The sequence below is a fragment of the Bidens hawaiensis genome, unplaced genomic scaffold (genome assembly GCF_021521415.1).
Source record: "Bidens hawaiensis isolate Kalapana, Puna unplaced genomic scaffold, B.hawaiensis_p1.1 tig00021821_1, whole genome shotgun sequence".
In the NCBI taxonomy this organism is placed as follows: Eukaryota; Viridiplantae; Streptophyta; class Magnoliopsida; order Asterales; family Asteraceae; genus Bidens; species Bidens hawaiensis.
The window spans coordinates 279,611-299,288 of NW_027493383.1; the positions used below are offsets into that span (position 1 = coordinate 279,611).

The window sequence follows — 19,678 nt, forward strand, 5'->3', positions numbered from 1 at the left end:
CCAAAAAAGAATTGGGTTCACATAATTATGGGAACGTGGAAATGATGTTGGAACCGTACGATCATCGCATACCGCTTTATCAAGCCTTACAAACCAATTGTGAAGAACGCTCTACTATTGGCTAAGACAAAATAACAACAACAACAACAACGATGATCTATGCGATTATTGATGATTTCACGGAATGGTATCCAATTTGGCAATCTATGTGACGTCGATACTCAATGACAGTGATCTCCAAAACTAGGTGTCGATACTGATCGTGATTTTCTATGTATAAAAGCAGCTTTTTTATTTGAATTGAAACACTTATGAGTACTCGTGGGTCTTCTCTTCATACCCGTGCTAGAGTCTGCCCGACCTGATATCTGTATGTATCGCTATGCTATACGGTTATACCTCGTGAACTGACCCTATTTAACAATAAACTGGTTTGATAGGTACAGATTTGACGGATCTTTCAGGTTTTGTTGGTCTAACCTAGTTTATGCTCACACATATCTATCACCATTTGTGAACTCATCAGGTTCTAGATCTGAAACATGTGTCGATGTTGGTGTGGTTGTCGGAATAAGTGAATAACACCAGTCACCAGGAAAGTCAAAGGAGGACGGGCCGGAGAGGGGACCGGTGTTAAGTGTTTTTATATTTTTTTTTTGTTATTTTTGTAATTTATGCAAATGGCCCTTATACTTAAATAAGGTTAACTACATAAATGTAGTTATATAAGGGTATAATGAACATTTTTTACTCAAACATAGTAGAAAAGTTAATGGAGGTTACCCTTAAACCCTAAACTTATTACAAAACTGAAATCATAAACCTCAACTTGTTACCTTTAACATTATACTTTAAAGGTGTTAATCTATCCAAACTACATGCATATATGTAATTAAATATTTTTCTTATTACCCTAACTCAATAGGTTGGCACAAGCCTCATCCATCTCCACCGGTTTTTATCAAAGCCAAAACTCACTTTAAGAGCATTCACATCTATGTAGTAAAAGCATGCTCCACTCATTTATAATTTAACTCCAAATCTTATATTTTTTAAATTAATTTCATTTTAAAAATCTCACATCTCTTCGGCTATTACTCTTATCTTTACAATTTATTAACAAACATTTATTAAACTATATATATATATTTTTATTTTTATGCACTCATAATAATTTGACAGATAGCTTTTTATATATAAAAGTTATAATTTTATAATTTAGAGTTGGGATAAAAAAGAGAAAATTACCGTTTGCCTCCCTGGAAAATATCGTCGCGAGATGGAATAACCACTGAAAAAGAATTTGCGCATGTTGTACCATTGGATTTCTCGGGCGGGTTTTTTTGACTCCTACCGTTACTTGACCTTCCTTAATGACCCATTTACCCCTATATCTTCATCTTCATCATCTAACCCAGAAATCTTGTTCAAAATCTCAAGAACCCTATTTTTTAAATTTGGGGCTTTCTCAAATCTTGTCCAAAATCTACAATTCTAATTTCAAATATTTTCCTACAATATTATAGCATATTTGTGATACATAAAAGAATTTAGAAAAAGAAAATTATAGATTTGTTCTTGGCATCATCTCTCACACACAATGTGTGTTCTTGGTGTTTTAACCTAATATTGGGGAAAACATAAACGAATGAGATTTGTGGTCTAACAGTATTACACAATTCAACACTTTAATAAGAATCCAGATCAACATTAATACTCTACTCATTTACTACAAACAAAATCACCACATCATAATAACTAATAATTAATAACAAATACATATCAACTCACATCGCATCCCATACCCCATATTCGAATTTCTCTTATTAAACTCTGACTGAAACGCTACACTCGATCTCACTCCACCACCACCACCGTCACTACTACCACCGCCGCCGCTAACTCCGGCCACCGCATTCACCGACGCCGACGATTTCCTCAACTAATCGGTGATACTCGTAAACTCTTGTTGTAAAACCGTCGCCGCTAACTCCGACCACTCATAAACTCATATTCAACTCGTGTAGTTATTAATAGTTAATAGATCAATCGGATTGTAAAACCCTAGGGGATTGAATTGGAATTGGAATTGGGATTTGAATTGGAATAGATCTGGTGATGTGCAATTGTGTGTTGAATTGTGAGTGTGAAATGGATCTAGGGTTTGGAATTGGATTGAATTAGGGATTTTGAAGGTGGAAGAAATCGTAGATATGGGGGGTTTGCTGCTGTTACGAAGATGATGAGCTTTATTATTATTATTATTATTATTATTATTATTATTATTATTGTTGTTGTTGTTGTTAAGAGATGATTACCAAAATGCCCTTGGCATCTGTCAGTCAACTGACGGAACAAGCCAAAAAAGCCCGCCCGAGTTATATAAGGGCACAACCTTCACAAATTCTTTTTCAATGGTCAATCCATCTCGCGACGATATTTTTCACAGAGGCAAATGGTAATTTTCTCGATAAAAAAATTGAAAATGAAATGTAGTAAGCTTTAGAATTTTTAATAAACTTAAACAAGGAAAATGATGATATGGATGGGAATACTCACAAACCAAAATCGTAAAACACCATCGATATAATAGTGTAAACACCCAAAATCTATCACATTGATCATCCTTCGAAAACATATACCATGTTACAATTGATCATCCTTCAAAAACGTCTACCATGTTACTAATGATGGTGTTATACATTCATGACCAAAAGAATATCTACCGACATAAAATTACTATTGAAACAATATTGGACAAATATAGTGTCCCAACAATTATTGCCATGATCTCATGAATAGCAGCATCTTACTACCTACGAAGATAAGCAATTAGTGAGTCTAATTCTTTCCGACTAACACCACCTTCCGCTAGAGACATCCGCAACTCACCACCCAAATCCGCCGCCCTCTTCCTTAACGCCGCCCCTTCCTTCGAATCCATCAACTCTCTAACAACCTTCTCCACCATCAATGACGCAACTCATCTTGACACGCCCATTCCCTCATCATCAACGCCACCCTTAAAACTTCCACCAACAAAAAAGCATTGCGCGGTTGGTCCGAATGGATCGGCCATGCAGCAACCGCAACTCCACTAGTCATGGCCTCCATGCACGAGTTCCAACCACAATGACTCACAAACCCACCAACCGAAAAATGACCTAAAATCTCAACTTGCGGGGCCAACTCTCTCACAACCAACCCTCACCCCTCCACCCTATCCTCAAACCCTACGGGCAACACCACCCGCCTACCCGCCTCATTCCCGAACACATCCACTTTATCCGCATCCCGCAACACCCACAAAAATCTTTGCTCACTTTCCTCTAATCCCACCGCAAGCTCTTGGATTTGTGACTCGGTAAACGTTGTGGTAGTCCCAAACGAAACGTAAATAACCGATTTTTCAGGTTTGTTGTCTAGCCATTTCAAGCAGGCATGTCGCTTACCCAAGTTGTCAAAGATCCAATCCGAGACATCGGATTGGATCTGGACCGGGTTAAACGGTCCCACCGCCCAATGATTTTCCCCGCATATGTTATCCTTTTCGAGTGATTCAAGATACTCCCCTTCGATGACTCTCGACGAGTCGTACAAGTTTCCAACATGAAACGTTTGGTGAGAGTATTGAAGATTAATAAACTCCATGAACTCTCGGCTCATGGTTTCGGTAGAAGGCGGTAGCCGAGGCATCATTTCACGCGCAAACGGTAGCGGTTTCCCAAGCCTATCTAAAAGGAAACAATAAGTATAGAAAACGGAAAGAGCTCGGAAAACATAAGTCTCAGCGTTGGGTATAACTTTCACGTCTTGAACCACGTATGACATTGCGGAGTCATGCACGACAGCAACTCTATTGTGTAAGGCCCCGTTACCGGTAGCCCTACTTTCGTGTTGGATTTACTCATAAACACAGTTCTAAATATCAGAGTTAATTAAAACATTTACGCGGAATATAAAACTTTCATAAAACTTTACATACTTCATAACTTGTCTCAAAACATCCTTTGTCTTTCAACATTAAAGCATTAAATTAAAACATCATAAGTCTTCAGATGCCAGATTCTTGTTCAGTGCCATGTGTCTCCTCAAGCGAGGTGCCTCATCCTACTCACATGCGTGCATACTAAAAGTCAGCTACGCTGAGTGAGTTCTAGTTAATCACATAATCATACAATACATTCTTACGCTTCATACTTCATCTCTTAACTTTCTTTCATATACACCTAAGTGCTTTTACTTTCATTTTTACTTTCATACTTTCTTTACATTCATAATCATACGTTCATTTTTACCTTCATGCTTTCCTTACATACATAATCATACTTTTTAAAGAGCCTTTCGCCCTATAACCTCACAGATATTATAAGGGTCTGGTCCCTAGTTTTCGAATATTAGAAGAGTTCGATTCCCTAACATCACAGATATTATAAGGGTCTGGTCCCTATCATCACAGATATTATAAGGGTCTGGTCCCTAGTTTTCGAATATTAGAAGGGTTCGATTCCCTAACATCACAGATATTATAAGGGTCTGGTCCCTATCATCACAGATATTATAAGGGTCTGGTCCCTTGTTTTCGAATATTAGAAGGGTTCGATTCCTTCTTCGTTACCATACAACCATACATCATACCTCGAGTATTAGTAGGGCTCGGTACCCTTTTCGTAACCATACAACCATACATCATACCTCGAGTATTATTAGGGCTCGGTACCCTTTTCGTAACCATACATTATACATCATACCTCGAGTATTATCATTTCTTTCTTCTATTATCTCTATCATGTTCATACACATAAACATACATAACATACTTACCTTATACATAGCGTTACAACCTGACAGTACGTGCAATATCCGAAGATCGTTCGCGTACTATCAAGCAATCATTCATACATTTCACATTATCCACATAAGGCATACACTTATATCTTAGGATAAGTGTATTAACAAACATATTGAGTATGCACACAGCCCCGAAAACGTAACACATAAATGGGGCTAGAAACTCACCTGAACACGGTTACGTTCTCCGTTGATCGTAATCCCTTTCTTCAGTTGTGCACGGCTGACTGTATAACAAGTATACATATCAATTTAACTATCACTACTTATAACATCTTTCTAGTCTTAATTACTACCCACAACGAACGGGGGTCCGGGGGCAGCGCCCCTGGCAGCGGGGTCTAGGGGCGGCAGCCCCTAGCAGGGTCCAAGGGGCAGAGCCCCTGGCTGGGGTCGAGCTGCCAGGTCAGCTTGGAAAAATTTTATTTCCATTAACTGTCTTAACACATTTTTCATTAGATTTTTAATTTATTTTCTAATCGAACTTGACTTTAGGCGAAGTTAACCTTAGGCGAACTTAGCTTTAGGCGAAATTACCAGCTAGGCGAACTTAGCTTTACAGCGAAGTTGCCATCAGGCGAACTTGGCTTCAGGCGAAGTTGTCATCAGGCGAACTTGGCCTCAGGCGAAGTTACCAGTTAGGCAAACTTAACTTTACAGCGAAGTTGCCATCAGGCGAACTTAGCTTGCAGGCGAAGTTCATCAGGCGAACTTAGCTTGCAGGCGAAGTTCGTCGCTTTGAAGGCGAAGTTGCCCAGGCAGCCGCTGTTTTAGTTTCTGATCGGCATTTCGAGCGATTTTAACACCCTTGCTATGGTTCAATATCACCCACTACGCTACCCGACCATTTTTGGTCGTTTATACACTAAAAAGCTTGGATCTTTAAACTTCAAAGATCAAGAATCATACCTTTTTGGGCTTGTTTGGATCTCGTTTACTTGCTTGTCACCACTAATCGCTCTCTCTCTCTCTCACTCGGGTCTGCCGGATCTGCCCGGATCTGCCTTCGGTCCGGCGGCGAAGTTAGTGTGGTATGTGTGTGTTTTTGGAGTGTTAGGGAGTTTGGTGAAAAATGAAGATATTTTGGGATTTTGGGGTATTTATATCCCTGAAATCCCATTCTCATTTAACCCCTCTCAATTAATCCAAGTCCAAGACCCGCTCCTTACCCGATATTAATTAATTACGCGAAATCACTAAACATAACTTCCTTTATTCATCATTAAAATTTTAGGATGTTACATATTGCATGTTTTCGCAAGAGAGTGGACGAAGTCGGTGACGGGGCCACGGAGATTGACGGATGAGTTAAACAACGGCTGGAGATGAGTAGGGAAGTGGTGGTTGGCGTCTGGAACCGTTGGTGTGTCGATTGATTGAATAGGGTCGGAGAGGTCGTGGAATTGGATAATATTATTCGGGTTCCAGCAGTGAAGGCGAAGGCGGGCTTGGCGGTTGTGGGTGGTGGTGGAAATGAAGTGGATGGGGATGTTGTAGGCGGAGATGAGGCGGGAGAGGTGGAGGAGCTGGTTGAGATGGCCTTGGGCGACGAAGGGCACCATCACGACAACTACATTGGATGTCATGTTCAACGTTTGTGTTGTTTGTTTGTGTATGTGTCGTATAATTATGTATCTTTTGTTTTCTTCCAAATCACGTGATGCTCTTTGCTTCTTTGTCATACACAACCTGTTTATATTTCAACTTCTTTTCATATTAAGCTAATAGAAATTTTTAAGAAAAAAAGGTTTCTACAAGATAATACAAGGGAGCTACTATTTAGACAACACAAATGTTTTAGTTTTAGAGATGGTGTGAATAGCAGTTATGGTAAATAGTGTCTGGAATATCAATTCTTTTACGGTGTTTTTACTTTTTGCGGCCATCCTGGCCAAGATAAAGCTACCCGTTTTTAACTAATTAACAACAGTTCGGTGTAAGAATATATATATATATATATATATATATGATTAGCTTCTTAATCAACTTTTAATTACAACAAAATCACGACAACTACATTGGATGTCATTGTAAAGTTTTTCGAAGTGAATAGGATTGTTTGAGTGTGTGGATGAATCAATATAGACATGACCAACAACTAATGTTAAATTGGTTTTTCTTATTGTCTTGTTCCAAATTATGTGATGCTGTTTTGTTTTTTCTTTCTTTCTTATCTAGCTAGGTAAGTTTTATTTTTACAGTCGGTAAAACCATGAAGGTTTCGTGTCACCCACAGCCAGACGGTTAGCTATGAGTTTGAAATATTTGAAACCAAACCCACAAGTTAAAAAAGAAGACCAACCTGAAAATAAAGCTGATGACCAGCTTAGACTGTTTCAGATTGTAAACTAAACTGTAAACACACATAAAGACCTTAAGGTATACTAAGTCACTCTTCACTCACTATCATGTGTGACATTAGCACATTACCACCTATCTACTTTCCACTCATTAACTCAAAAGAGTATACGCTTCAATCTTCACTTAAGTTTTCTATATTTTAATTTTAATATAAATAATATTAATGTAATAATCTTAGAACAATTACCTAACAGAAAAAAATATTTTCTAACATCCTGAAATCGGTCGGTTAACGATTGAGGTTAAATGAAAATTTCAGTCAATGCGGGCATCATTCTAGTTGACGGGGTTAACTCGAAAAAAGGATCTATTTGACAAAGTGTCAGGAAGTGGATGCGAATGTTGCTGGCAACGGTGGTGCTAGCTAGGCTCGGGTTCGACTCGATAGTTTCAGTAGCGTATGGATTGAGGCTAGGATTGGGAAATCAAGCAAGTCTGAAGCTTTGCTCGAGTGAGTTCTATTCCCCATATTTACTGTTTCTGGGGCTAGCATACATGTGTCGTATAAACTATGCTTAAAACTATCTTTTGACTTAAAATGCGGGTTATGGTAAAGTGTTAGCGACATAGCGCTTTAGGCGTTGTGTCCGAGTCATTGGTGGGGATTTACACTGTTGGCTCAATTGTTGTTTGGCCCAAGTGTAAGGCCCAACCCAAGAATTAAGGTTTTATTATGTCTTGGCTAGCAAGTTAGATTAGTATATATATAAACCGAGTTATGGTTAGACATTAGAGATTGTGAATTTGGTGTAACCGAGTTAGGGTTCATCAAGAGCGAACCGAGTTAGGGTTTGAGGGTTTGTAATAAGTTTTTAGAGTGATATTTTCTGATTAATATAAACGAGAGTTATTCGTTTAGTTGGTGTTTGATTATCGATCCGGGACTTAATACACCTTGTGTGGGTATGGGTATGGGTATGGGTGTGGGACGACATGGGTGACCATAGTCGGTCTAGTGTGGAGTCTTATGACAGAGTTGTGTGTACGTGTACGATATGTAGTCTTATGGTAGACTTGGGTATGTGTACGAAGGGTAGAGTCTCATGGTAGACTTGGGTATTTGTATGATGCGTAGTCTTTATTATGATAGACTTATGTGTGTATAACACGTAGGGTCGTATGGGTAGACTAGTGTTGTGACAGTTAGGGAGCTTGTGTTCATGAAGGATATTCCAGCAACCAAAGAGCATTTTGTTCATGAAACTTTGAAAGTGTTCTTGCTTGCTTTAGATATGGTACGTGCTATTCTTACAATCTTTTCAAAGCCCATTTCCAGAGTGTCAAAGTGTTCTAATAGCTTAAAAAGAAAGTGGATTATTGTTGAAATACTTGTAATCGTGTTTGACACTCTAATTATGTAAAAAAAGGTATAAAAATTGTGGAAAAAACGTTTGCCCCGACTAATACAAAGAGAGTCCATTGACCCTGTAGCTCCATGAATCTTTTTCTTGTCATGACACATACATATGTATGGAATTTAAGGTCATAAGAAATTAAGACCTTCCGTAGTGGCAGCGTTACGGCTGCATTTTGGGATATAACGCCGGAGGCAACCTCTCCCCCCCCCCGGCGTTTTTGGGTGTTTAAAATGTGGCCAACGTTTTGTGTATAACGTGATGGTGGCTCGAAGATTAAAAAATATTTTTTTAATCCCCCAATGGTCATATGGCCGTTGTAAAAAAAATTTGTTTTTATATATATTAACCAGTTTCATCCCCAATCAAAACTCACCAAATTTATAAATCTTTCTTTTCTACTCTATATTTCCTCACACCAACTTCCCTATAAACCCTAAATGGATTCTCCTACTTCTATATATAATCAATTTTTCGGGCATGGCCGACAAGCCGAAGACGACGCGAAGGAAGAGGCGGTTACGAGTGCGATTGTGCTCGCGACAACTTATATGAATTATGTTAGCTCTCCTCCACCCCTCATTTCAAAAAGAGCATACATCGAACAAGATCGTATCGATGTCAATAACCGGTTGATGGCGGATTACTACAACGTCTCGCCGAGATACAAGAACCCGATAACCTTTAGGCGTCGCTTTCGGATGTCTAAAAATTTATTTATGCGCATCACCATTGATTTGGAGTGTGAGCTTGATTACTTTAAGCAAAAACCGGACGGCCGAGAGACGCTAGGATTCACGGCTATTCAGAAGGTTACGTTAGCCATACGCGTGCTCGCCTGCGGAAACACGGCCAACATCAACGACGAGTATTTAAAGATGGCCGATAAAACAACTCGGGACACCTTGGAGTATTTTTGTTACGATACGTTTCATTTTTTTAAAGACAGAATTACATAAATTGTCCTTTATGTTTACACCAAATTTCAGTGGTTGTCATTTATCTTTAAAAGTAACAGAATTTGTACTTTACGTTTCAAAATGTTATACCGTTTGTCCTTTTGGCCTAACCCAGTTAATTTTTCTTGTTAAATCAGATCATGTGCGTTGCACATGAGGGCATATTAGTCATTTTACCCATTATTTAGAAAAAAAAAACATTTTAAAATTAAAATTAACTATAAATATATATATAAAGAAAAACACACACACACACACTCTCTCTCTCTCTCTTCATTCACCCAAGTACCCAACCCAGACCACCACCCATCGGAAACCATCGCCAGTCAAGCTCCCTCCCTGCCGGAGTCCACTGTTAAATCCGGCCACCTTAGGTACGGATGTTGTTTGGAGTGGCCGGAGTATTCCATTAAATCTGAAGTCCACAAAATACGGCCATGTTTCCGGCGATTAAAGTTGCAGGGACACGAAATCGTTGGTGTTTATGGTTTGTAAGGTTGATCTTGATATGTAGGTAGATCTGATTGAAATATAGAAAGATAAATTTGGCATTTAGGGATTAAATACGAAATTAGGGTTTTTGATTTTGGTACCGTTGCCGGCATTTGGGGATTGCATACAGATGATTTTGGCGCCGCTGTTCATATGAAATATCATCCCCTCTCATTAGTCGGTGGTGTTTTGCAAGTGGTGCTCCACCTTTTTCCAGCAAGACCGGTGGTGGGGTTTGGCTGGTGTGCTCCATGTTTTTCCGGCGACACCATTGGTGGGGTTTGGCTGTGGAAGCGTCCTTCTTAGTTAGTGGTGTGGTCGTGGTGGGTTGGTGGCGGCGATGAAGGTGGAAGACGATGGCGGGCGATGATGGTGAAGACACGGGGCTACGGCAGTATTGTTGGTGGTGGTTTCTGGTGGGAGTGAATATGTTTTCGTCATCGAAGACGGCGACGGTGGTGGCTCGCCGGAGATGGAGCTCAGTGGTATGGAGGGAGGAAGAGAGGAGGGGGGTTGGGTTAAATTAAATATACATATATATCAAGTTATTTAATTTGTTTTTTTATTAAAATGTTAATTGACGAATTTGCCCTCATGTGCAACGCACATGACCTAACTTAACGAGAAAACTTAACTGGGTTAGGCCAAAATGACAAACGGTGTAACATTTTGAAACGTAAAGTATAAATTCTGTTACTTTTAAAGATAAAGGACAACCACTGAAATCTAATGTAAACATAAAGGACAATTTCTGTAATTCTGTCTCTTTTTAAATAAGTATATCACTTGTTTACTTTAATCAATTATTCTATAAAAGTTGTGTAAAATATAGGAATATTGAAACGATATGGATCACATTATCTGAGAGAGTCCAACTGGAACGATCTACTACGTCTATACGAGGCCCATGCAAGGGTGCATGATTACCCGACATGATAGAGAGTGCAGATTGTATGCATTGGGAATGGGCTAATTGTCCAACTGCATGACGAGGTCAATACACACGAGGTGACCAAAAGGAACCATATGACGTAACATCATGTTTGACACGCTAACTATATATTTAAATAAATTAACGATTTGAAAAACTGTTCTGAGCCACAGTTTACATATGATTAAAGAACATATAAACAGTCATTACACGAAGGCTATCGAGCCCCAACTCGTGACTTGTATAGACCTTGTTTATATTTAAGTTTTGTATCTTTTAAACTTTTATGCATTAATTTTACACTAGAGCTTTAACCACTTTATAGTTTATCACAAATATTTAAAAATATTTAAAAAATATATAGATTGATATTTTATCGAGCTCTCGTTAAAATCGAGAACTTCAAATGAGTCTTTAAAATCACGCTCGGCGGCTGTGGTTCCATTGTAAATAACATAATCATCTATCTTATATGTTACCAAATAACATATTTATTTTTTTAACCCTATTTCCATGTTTTTAAATAGATAAAAATAAAATTTGTAATAAAAATGATTGGCAAGCAACATGTGTTGGTTTGGTGGGTTATGGATTTAAAAATGGTTTGTGGATTAATGTTATACTAGGATAGTACGCGTATTACACACGGATGGAACATATATAAAACGTAATATATAGGTAAAATCATATCAATTTAATTAAATGCAAATGTCGTATTTGAATACAAATAATAATTTTACATAACTTATTTTAACTCAACTACAAAAACATACGAAAATTAATAAAGATAAAGAAGATAAATGAAAAATTATAACATTTTATAACGTATACCAAGAGTACAATAAGCAAACAAAAAAAATTAGTCTACAAATAAAAAAAAGTCTCCAAATCTTAAAACATAACAATAAAAACATATCATCTTTATTTATTAATCAATAAATGGTAATCATAACCATTCTTTTAAAACTTCCTCCAACTTTGGAGTTACAAATTCAACATCATTTTGACATCAACTTCATCTTTAACAACACCACTAAACACATTGGTCTTTTCTTCCACATTTAATGTTTTACACTTAGTTGCTGACATGTTAGATTCATCCTCAACGTCAAACGCATCCACAAGTTTCCTCTTCAGTTTATCATCAAATGATATAATTGATAACTTCTTCAAATTATTATTAGCATTTATTGACTAATAAAGGGATGATATGTTTTCATTGTTATGTTTTTAATATTTGGAGAATTTGATTTTTTATATATATTTTTTTGGAGACTAATATCCTTTGTTTGTTTATTGTACTCAATGTTATTGACCCGTGGATGCCACGGATGTTAACATAAACAATGTTAATTAAACATACATGGAGGGGCGGAGTAAGATTATTGTTAGTGAATATAAAGTATGGACAATTTGTATAATATGATTTTACGAATAACTATTCAAATGATTATTATATAATTGAAAATTATTAATTATTGTAATGTTGGATATAACATACATGAGACAGAAAATGAAACTAAAAGGATTATACATAAACCAACACACCATTAAGATATCTTACTAACCATCATAAGATTAATACAACTTCATAAACCCAAACAACGTTCCAAGAGTATTTAGAATACTAAAACATATACATCTAGTTACAAACCATTATAAACATAACCATGATCAAATAACTTTAAAAGTTGCATCAAAAGTAACATATCATCCAAAAATTCCACCATATAGCACATCAACATCACGGGCTAGATAATTGTCAACTAAAAGAAGGAAATTTCATTCACAACCTGTCATAAGAAATAATAGTTAATTAAAAAACACTATGTAATTGTCAATTCGACTGACTAGTTAAACATCATAGTATATTTAAATTAAGGTTAAACAATCTTAAATCAAAATTTACAACAATATATCCTAATGCATATACAAATGTTAGTCACTTATATTATAAAAAAATGTGCCATAATAACATAACTCTGGAATTACATTTATCTTATAACAGTATACATAAAATCCAGAGTTAAACAATATAATTTCTAATAATAAATTTAAGATTCTGATGTAAATCATAAAAAAAAGTGCACCACAATAACTTAACTTTGGAATTAGCGTTATCTTATAACTATATACATAAAATGTTCAATTAAACAATATAATTACTAATAATAAATTTAAGATTCTGATGTAATATTGGTTATGCATGTTTTTTGATTGAAAAACTGGGTAATACAATAGTATGCATTATAACATGTAATAAACAGATTGTGTAGAGAGTTTTATGTTTATTCAACATGTTAATATGAAGATCCTCATAAACAATTTTAATAGATGTGCATTACAAAAGTCGAAGGGATTAGCGAAAGAAAGTACATTAGATTACCGGTAAGCAGAATATCAATAATCCTGAGAAGTGATAAAACTAAAACACTATTGTAGCAGTGGACAAACGATCAACATCAACCAAAATGTTTTATGGCTCCATTCTACCGTTTGTGAAGTAATAAGATTGTATACACGTAAGTATATTGATATAAATGTAAATGTATGCATATTAATAACAATACATATAAATGGAACAATGAGTAATAAAAATGAAACTTAAAATGATCGTGGATTTGCTTCTTAGATCGATCAATGTTGGTGTAAAAATACTTCTGTCATACATTTTGTATATGGAGGTAAGATTATGTATATTTTTGGTTAATTGATTAAACATGGAATGTTATTGTAACATCCCAATTTTCCGTTTGGTTGATAATTATAAAATATGATAGGTTAAGTAAGCTTTTTAGATGAAATTAATTATGGACCAAAATGGAAAGATGAGTCTTAGGTCCATGGGCTTAAGGGAGTATAAATACCCCCTTAAACCCTAATCCTTTCCATTTTTATCCATTCTCTACACCATAGCCTACACCTTGATAAACACACACAAACACTATTCTCTAACCCGAACCAAGATCCGAAGGCGAAAACCCGAGCTTGTTGGTGCTAGAACGTAGTAACGGACCAAACCTGCATCAAGATCAGCTCGTGTTTGTAGTTTGACTCGTTTAAGGTGCGTTTATATCTAGAAATCGTCCATTAAGGTTCGGTGCTGGAAACCTTAGATTTATATGTTAATGATAAAAACGAACCTAGCACAACAAACCTTACTGAAAACCATAAACGATTGACGGGTTAATCGATTGATAAACGAGCCGTAGGTGCTTAGGTGTAAATCGCACCCACTAAACGTTAATGTTAGACGGATTTGATGATTAGGGTTTGTTGGCGCTGAGAATACGAATCTAATGGTACCAAATTTGTGTTGTTTCGTTGAGTATCGAAGGTTAATTGCAGATTTATGGGGTCTGTTGACTATTTGCTGTTCTTGGCAATTTTGACTTCAAAGTCTGGATTAGATAAGGAATTAGTTCACCATTCGTTAAGTTCAGATAACGAATCAAGTGATTCGTTATTCACCCCCCCCCCCTCGCTATGTTCAAATAACGAACTAGGTTATGCTAAGATAACGAATCAAGTGATTCGTTACCCGCCAATTCGCTATGGAAAGATAACGAAGCAAGTGATTCGTTATTTACCCAATTCGTTATAATAAGGTAGCGAATTAGATGATGATCAGATGACGAATCCGTTAACGAACTAGATTATGAAAGTAATGAATTAGCTTACGAATTAGGCTTAATTCGTTAGGGCGAAGGAGTTAGCGAATTAGAAAATAATTCAAATTCTAATGGAAAATGTGTTAAGACAGCTCGACCCCAGCTAGGGGCTCTGCCCCTTGGACCCTGCTAGGGGCTGCCGCCCCTAGAACCCAGCTGCCAGAGGCGCTGCCCCCGGATCCCCGTTTGTTGTGGGTTATATAAAGAAAGAAATACGATATGAGTAGTAATAGTTAATTGATACATGTAATTATTATATAGTTAGCCGTGCACAGCTCAAGAAGGGAATAACTATTAATGGTGAACGTAACCGCATTCAAGTGAATTTCTAGCCCCACTTCCCTGTCATATTTTCGGGGCTGTGTGCATACTCGATGTGATAGTTAATACACTTACCTTAAGTGATAAGTGTATGCCTTGTACGATTTATGTATGATGATTGTTTGACGATGCATGAACGATCTTTGGATATTGCATGTACCGTCAAGTGATAGTTAAAGGTATGATGGATGTGTATATATGATATGTGAATGATGTATGTATGTTATGATGTTAGTACATGAATGATCTTCGGATATTGCATGTACTTCCAGGTGATAGTTAAAGATACGACTATATAAATAACTATGATATATGAATGATTGATTGTCGTACGCGAACGATCTTCAGATATTGCACGTACTGTCAGTTTTTAAATAAAGATATAAATGTCATATGTAATGTATGGATGATGTATAAAGATTATAAATGAACACTTGTCGGGGCGTGAACGATCTTCGGATATTGCAAGTATCGGCAAGGGGTATGACTGTTAAACGAAGGATGTGAAGTATGTCACACCCTCAAAATCCACTTGTTGGTGCATGATGTCAGTAGTTCAGTATATAGTGTCTGTAATCGAGTTAGTTGGATTTGTGTTTTGTATGTAAGCGAAGTTCTCACAAGTTCGCTTGTATAGGCGAACTTGTGGAACAAGCGAAGTTAGGGACAACTTCGCCTAAACATGCTTGGCGAAGTTGTCGTGCTTTATAAGCAGCTAGGTTACGGCTGTGTTTCAATTGAATCATTGTACGAGTTGTTTACGAGTTTGTGTAATCGGTGATCAGTGAATCACGTGTTTCCAGTTGCAATACAACGTGTCTTTGTTTATTGTAACGTGTGTTTGATCGTGTTAGCTCTTATCGTCTTCTACGCTCGTAACGTCTTACGTAGGGATTCCGCACCTACGTAGAACGAGATATTCCGTGTAGATCCGGCTGGGAACCTACAATTGGTATCAGAGCCTTTGCTCGTGATTGTGTGGTTCGGGATTATCACGCGGGTGTAGAAATCGTTCCGTTCGACTATTCGCGGGACGAGTTTACCGAGTTTTTGTGTCCTACTCACCTCCCACCATCATAAACAACCCATTACACCTTCGCATACCTCGCAAAATCCAGAAATCAAACCTGCAAAATCATCGTGTTCATCAGGCGAAGTTGCCGCTACTGTTTGTAGGGTTTAGGCGAAGATATAAGGTTAAGCGAAGTTATCCACAACTTCGCCTACCTCACAAGTTCGCTTAACTTAAGCGAAGTTATCCACAACTTCGCCAAATCAGGCGAATTTAGAAAAGAGAGCGAAGTTACGAATTCAAGCAAAGATAAGACTTAAGCGAAGTTAACTTCAACTTCGCCTACAGTACTGTTAAGAATAAATTTTTTATTTTTCGGGTTTCTATTGTGTTTTCGTTTCGTGAAAGATGATTTCTATAAATATTACGGAACTGGTGAAAATGGAAGTGGAAGCGGGTTCAGCTACAAAGGCACCGAAAATGCTTAAAGGAACCGATTTCGTGGCTTGGAAAGATCGGTTTGAACAGTATGTTAAATACCAAGATGCTAAGATGTGGGTGTGCATTCAAGATGGTTACATTCCACCAACTGCTTTGTATGAGGGTCGTGAACAGATAAAGAAATACAATAAGATGGAAGAAGAAGAAAAGAAAATGTATGAGGCTGAAAGCAAAGCTCATGCAGCGATAACAATGGCTCTTCCACAAGAGATTCTTTACACCTTTAGGAAGTATAAAACTGCCAGAGAGCTTTGGGAAGCGCTTGAAAACCGATTTGAGGGTAATGTGGGGATTCGTGCATCAAAGATTAAACTACTTAAAACCCAATTCTCGGTGTTCAAGTACTTGAAGAATGAATCACTTGATGATATCATCACGAGATATTATCATCTGATGACCGAACTCAGCAATTATTCCATTGCTTACAAAGAAGATGAGATCGTGGAAAAGCTTCTTGATGCTCTCCCACCGAAATGTGAGATGTACACTATCTTGATGAGAGAAGATAAAGAGTTTGCCGACTATGACTTGGAAACAGCAGTCAACAAACTACGAACGTTTGAACTTAACATGGTTCGTAAAGAGACACCAACTGATCAGGTTCAAGATCCGGGAATGTATGGTGCAAAGGTTAATTCAAGTTCAAGTTCGAAGTCTGAATCATCTGCTTACTACTCAAAAGGAGACTCGGGTGCTAACTCAACACATGAAGGTCATGTATCTCTCAACATGAATGGTGATGTGTGTTTTGTAGCTGGTGGATCAAACGCTTCTAAACCTCAAGCAACCAAGAGTAGTTTTTCCTCAAGTGTTCCTAACAACAACTACTCTAAGATGCCCATGAGTGTTAAATCTGCTGAACAGCAGTTTGCTCTCTATGCATCTTTCATTGCTTCATATGAAAATTACATTAAAGGTAAGATTGTTGACCCTGCAACCTTAGACGAAGACTATGATCAGATCGATGCTGATGATCTGGAAGAGATGGATCTGCAGTGGCAGATGGCGATGATTGTGAGAAGGGTTAAGAGGTTTATGAAGAAGACTGGTAGAAAGTTTGTTGGTGAAAGACCTGGTTTTGATAAGTCAAAGGTACGGTGTTACAACTGTCAACAGAATGGCCACTTTGCTAAAGAGTGCACAAATGAACGTGTAGAACGCAGTCAGAACAGGTCTACACAACAGAGTGGTGGAAGTAGTGAGAATAGGGCGATGATATCCAGACAGAACGGGGAGTACAACTGGAATCTGCATGTTGAGGAAGTGTTCGAACAGGCCAATTTGGTGACCATCGAAACTGCAGGAAGTGAGAAAGTGACTGGAGAAAATCAAGCTTACATGGCAGAAGTGGCAGACCAGCTCTCCGAGGTAAGTACTAAACTCCCTTGTACGAAATGTGAAAATCTGTCTAAACAATTGACAACTATAACTGATCAGTTTGTTAGTTTGGATGCTCAATTTAAAACATTAAAAGAAGATCATCATTTCACTAAAGCTAGAGAAAACAGTTATAAGGTAAAAATAAAAGCTAGTGAGAAAGATATTAGAAGTCTTAAAGCCAGTCTAGCTGAGAAAATACAAGTAATTGATCTTAGCTATGAAGTGTTAGAAGAGAAAACCAAACTAATAGCTGAAAGGGATAAACAGATAGCTGATCACCAGGTGAAAGTGGTGAAACTAAACAGAAAACTTGAGCAATTTAGAAATTCCTCCGCTATACTTGATCACCTCGTTAGTGATCAAGGTTCCCCAGTTAAAAGGGGAGGAATTGGATATCATGAAGTTCCACCACCTTACGATCATAACTATACTTATGATCCTAGTAATCAGAAATCTGTTGATGTTGATTTTGGTCAGACAATTCCGGTTAAGGTAACGATTAAAGATCCAGAAGTTAGTAAAGGCGAAACGAGTAAGACTGTTTCTAATGTTAAGATTTCTATTCCTAGTCCTGTCACATCAAATTCGAACAAGACATCCGAGTCTAGTGAGACAAAACAAGAGGCAGTGTTACCAAAACGTGGAGAGGAACATAAACCAAATGAAAAGAATTCTCCACTAAACCCGTATGTCCCACCATATGTTAGACAAACGGGCAGTAATACAGCCTCAACATCTAAAACAACTATTGATACGAAAGTTGAACACAGAAGTTGTTTCAGATGCAATCAATTAGGACACCTGATTGCTGATTGCCCTCTGAAGCAGAGATTCAGAGGTATGAGGCCTTCAAAAACTGAGAATAGAACTAACAGTAATCACTATAATGGTAAAAATGAAAACTCATCAAAGTTCAGAAATTGGACTAATCCAGGTTTTCAAAGAAATCGATCTCAGTTTTTCCCTGTTAACAACCAAATCATGAGTAATAATTCATTTAATTCACGAAGGTTTGGATGTTCTCATAGTCAATCTACAAGAAGGTATCCTTTTAGGACTTACAGATATCATTCTAATACTAACTTTGGACAGCCAAAGTACGGGATGTATCGACCCAAGACCAATAGGTCTTGGGTCCCCAGATTTTAATCCTCTGCTTTAATCGTGCAGGAACAGTTGAACAGGGCTGCAAACAATCTATGGGTTGTGGATAGCGGCTGTTCCCGGCACATGACGGGTAACAAGAATTTGTTACACGAATGGAAACCTGTTCAGGGAGGAAGAGTGAGTTTTGCTGGAGAGAGTGGTGGAAGGATTACTGGAATTGGGACGGTGACTAATGGTAAAATGACGTTAGAGAAAGTGAATTTCGTTGAAGAACTGAAGCATAATCTGCTTAGTGTATCGCAGATCTGTAACAAAGATTACACTGTGCACTTTACCAAGAATGAAGCGATACTATATCCTGGTTTCAAGATACCAGAGGATTGGATAGTAATGAAGGCTCCAAGGGAAAAGAATACGTATGTTATGGACATGAGGTCGACTGAGATGGCAACAGAAGAATCGTGCCTTCTGTCAAAAGCAACTAAATCGAAGTCCGAGTTATGGCATCGGAGAATGGGGCATATTCATCTTCGGAAAATGAACTACATTGTCAAGAATGGGCTGGTGCTGGGTGTTCCCTTGAAGAATTTCAACTTTGAAGACCAATGCTTATCGTGCAAAAAGGGAAAGCAACACAAGAAATCCATCACACCAAGAAGGTTAATTCAATAGTCAGTACCCTAGACCTACTTCACATGGATCTCTTCGGTCTCGTGAATGTAAAAAGCCTAGGTGGA

At 37.6% G+C, this 19,678-nt stretch overlaps 1 pseudogene across 1 annotated transcript; it reads right to left on the reverse strand.

Moving 5' to 3' along the window:
* Positions 1 to 2,774: 2,774 nt before the first annotated feature.
* LOC143564133 (zeatin O-glucosyltransferase-like) lies at positions 2,775 to 6,437 on the reverse strand (annotated as a pseudogene). Its single transcript, XR_013140795.1, has 2 exons — positions 6,094 to 6,437; positions 2,775 to 3,856 (listed from the first exon to the last, which is right to left on the reverse strand). The product of XR_013140795.1 is annotated as a zeatin O-glucosyltransferase-like (transcript).
* Between the last annotated feature and the right edge of the window lie 13,241 nt (positions 6,438 to 19,678).